The sequence below is a fragment of the Echinops telfairi genome, unplaced genomic scaffold, assembly GCF_000313985.2.
Source record: "Echinops telfairi isolate 266 unplaced genomic scaffold, ASM31398v2 ScPeMD7_5868;HRSCAF=6743_1, whole genome shotgun sequence".
Taxonomy (NCBI): Eukaryota; Metazoa; Chordata; class Mammalia; order Afrosoricida; family Tenrecidae; genus Echinops; species Echinops telfairi.
In genome coordinates, this window is record NW_022109768.1 from 8275946 (window position 1) to 8279927 (window position 3982).

Here is a 3982-nt window from a genome sequence, read left to right on the forward strand (position 1 = left end):
AAAAAGAAGGTTTTACTTTTTTTAGTTTAATTTTTTATTACTATTACTAGCCAGCTGCCCATTATTATAGGAGGAGTCACTTTCTCAGATTTGAATAGGTCTTTGATCACTTTTACATTGAAAAAAAATATTTTGTGACTATGTAAACAATCTAGAAATATATAAAATTCTTCTGTCCTCTTCTTAGGCTATATGTAAAAGTGGAAGTATATTTTATGGCCACTGTTTATTTTACAGAATATGATGAAATTATGCGCATTTCTAAAAATCTTGTCTCAGCAGTAGCTTATGAGAATTCTCTAGCACATTTAATATCTTCATGACACAGGTACACCTCCATTTAATCAGTCATTTCTGTGTTGATTAGGGCATTAAGAACATCTTTTTGTACTAATGCTTTTATTTCTATTGGATCTATATTGGATCATAAAGAGAGTTTAGGTTGTTTTATGAAATCTGATTTTGATTACATAATTATTTTCAAGGAAGACAGTAGCAATTTAAATATATACCTATAATGTTCAAGCATATTTTTGTGTTTTTTGTTTTGTTGTCTAAATTGCCAGTGGCAGGTGTAGCTGCCAATTTGATGAGTGAGAAATAATATTAATTTACTTTAGCTTACATTTTTCTCTGGTATATATAGTTTTGTATTTTACAACCATTTCCAATCATTTGATTAGGAAATTTGTTTATCTTTGGGGATACACACTTTTTAATAAAGTCTGTGTAATAAATGTATACATCTTTCCTTTCACACTTTTGGTTTTAATGTCTTTGTTCAAAAGTCTGCTTTGCTAAGCTCTTATTGTATGTTAGACATATTTAATACATCTGGAATTCACATCTGGATATGATATGAGGCAAAGGTCCAACTTTACTTTATTTCAGATGGGTATCTACTTGTATCAATCTCATTCACTAAGTTAACTATTCTTTGTTCCCTAAATGAAAATACCAACTTTTCTCTATGTTAAATTTCAATATATATTTAGATATAGCTAAGGACTCTTTATTCAATTGTACCAATCTATGTTTATGTTGCATTTATGTGTTTGTTAGGACTCATTACTTATATCATCTATTTATAGTTTACCACCTGTTGTTCACATATTTAATTCCCCTTTTAATAACTGAATTCAGTAGACTACATTAGTAGGGTTGCTGATATCGATGAGTGACTTTCCCAGAATAAGTTATACCTTTGTATTTATTTATTTATTTATTTATTTATTTATTTGTTTGTTTATTTTAGTAAAAGTAATATTGTTGGGTTCTATTTACTAATAAAATAATTCAAATGTTTTAAACTATTTTCATAAGTGAGACTAATCTATCGATATTTTTTAGTAATTTCATCGTATTTAATGTTAAGATCACTTTGGATTTTAAAAGAAACAAGTTGTTAGTTATTTTCTGTGGTTCTGGAAAGTATAAAGGAAACATTGGAATTATTTGACATGGAAATATATATTTTTATATATTCATATATAAATATATGATACACACACATATATAAGAAGTAAGTAAATAATATAAAGTTCTCTTAAAAACACTGGATTTGTTCTATAAAACTGAGATGTGGAACATTTGTTAATCTTTGATCACTCCTACAATCCAATTTAGCTTAATCACCCTAAGGTGATGTGGAAACCCCACTAGGTGAATTGCACCCTTCCTCAAATGCACTTTAGCCCATAAGGCTGAAATGACATGGTTTGTGAAGAAGTAGAAGGGTGCTATACCAAGAGTATTGAACTGTTGGTATACAGACTGTCTTATACTTACAACTTCAATTGTCATTGAATATTATTGTAAGTTTTGCCAGACCATCAACTCCCATTGTTTGTGGAAGTAGTGTCTGCTCAAGTAAGGATATAGTCAATACACATGAATAATCCATGTACTGTGATTTGTAGTCCGCCTACACTTATTGAATCTACTTTCTTCAATTGTGTTTTAAGCACATTACTATGACACTGTAAACAAAAGAACCTTATCCCTCCAGGGAGATGATCGATAATGTTTTCTAATATAAGATAACAAAGATGCCTCTAAGCCTTAGAGGCACCTTAGAGTCTAAGGTGAACCAGAGACATATATAAAACATAGGTATAAGAATGGATTTGGGGCTCACACTTAATCCTAGCTTCAATCTAAGAACAATTAGTTCTTACAATATGGCCCTGCTGGATACTCACCTTCATGAAAAGACTTGGAAGATATGAGAGCTGCAGCAAGGTAGTGGTGAAGAAACTGGATGATTTCTTAGACTATTAGAAAGACTAGCGTTTGAACTCTTTAAAAGTTTGTTTCCAAATAGCAGAAATATAAGTAGGGGATGAACTAAGCCCACATGGAAGAGGCATACCAGCCTGTGTGTTCCAAAGATTGTAGACAATATAAGCCAAATCAGAAGGAGGTAATGATATCAGAGTTTAAATCGCGAAATTCTGGTTTGCAGAACGTTATGGATGACAGTAAAGCCTAAAATATATTTGCACAAACCACATGTAGAATAAGCCTCCAGCGATTTTCTTCTCACCAAAGGATAGGGATGAAAATAGCCTGTCTGGTTATCAGACAGAGTATTGTAGAGATAGTTATAGTAGATTAAAATGAAACATCTGATGTGAGTGGTTAAAAACTTATTATTTGATCTCCCTTTTGATACAATTTGAATTTGCTGTAGTTTTTAATATTTTCTGATTTCTTTCTAACTAAGGTTTATCTCTGTTGCATTTTGTTATTTGGTAGTCTTCTTGACTCTGTGATGCATTTTCTATTTTGGGCGGGGCGGAGGTAGTGAAGTGAAGACTTTATAGAGATAATAAATAGATTAAAGATTCTTAGGGGGGGTGGTACATCAGGGGAGATTAGGAGTAATGGAGAGCTAATATCAAGGACTAAAAGAAGGGAGAAAAATTTCTAAAATTGATTGTGTAGTGATTGTACTACTCTTACTGATATGACTGAGTTATATGATGTCTGGATTATGTCCGAATAAAATGGTTGAAACAATTAAAAAATAAAATAACATAATCGCCATAGAAACACCCTCATTTTTTATTACAGGTAATGTATGTTAATTTTAGGAAATTGTTCATTTCTTGTAGGTTTATAAACCAAAATGTTTAAATTGTCTCAATATTTATTTTAGAATTTTCTTTGTACATTATTATATCTCCTTTCTCATGCTTAATTTCTTATATGTCTGCTATCCTTTTTCTTATACTTTTGAAAGTTTCATGGATTTTCAATTCACTACCTTTTTGGATTTATATTATTAATTTTCTTACTTAGTGATATCAGATTTGACATTTTTTAGTTCTATTTTATTTTTTCCTGTTTATAGTTATTTTCAATATTTAAAAATAAATTAAATTTATTTTTTAATATATTTGTCCCTTAACAGTGCTAGAAAATAAAACTTAAATTTGATCTAAATATAGCTTTAGTTGTCCTATTTTTTGTTATGAAGAATCTGCATTTTATTCCTTTTTATATAAAAGATGATATTAATCTTGTGACATTAAATATATCTTTATCACTTTACTATTCATATTCCCTAAGTGCACAAATCTTAATTATACAGCTAGATGGCTTTTGGATATCTACACCTGTGTATCCACCACCTAAACCAACCCATTGAACATGTACATCATTCCATAAGTTCTCTTTGGCCCTTCACAGCTGATATGTCATCCCCAATAAATAATTACTAAATTTGCATGTGTCCCCATGGATCAATTTTACATCGTCATGTCACCGGATTCTCATAGTATGTAGTCTTTGTTCCTGACTTTCACATTTAATACTTGTGAAAGGCATTTATTTTCATTGTTGTGTTTTTCTGTATTTCAATACTTTTGTTGTTTAGGATTCCAATGCTAAATCTAACACAATTTATCAATTCATTCTCTTATGATTGATATTTTGTTTATTGTTTATTATGCATTATTATGAAAATCTTGTACATATC

At 30.0% G+C, this 3982-nt stretch overlaps 1 protein-coding gene across 1 annotated transcript in view; it reads left to right on the forward strand.

Annotated features, from left to right (window-relative positions):
- The window catches only part of IQCM (IQ motif containing M), a 417529-nt gene that overhangs the window by 207081 nt on the left and 206466 nt on the right, over positions 1-3982 (forward strand). The window lies entirely within an intron of this gene.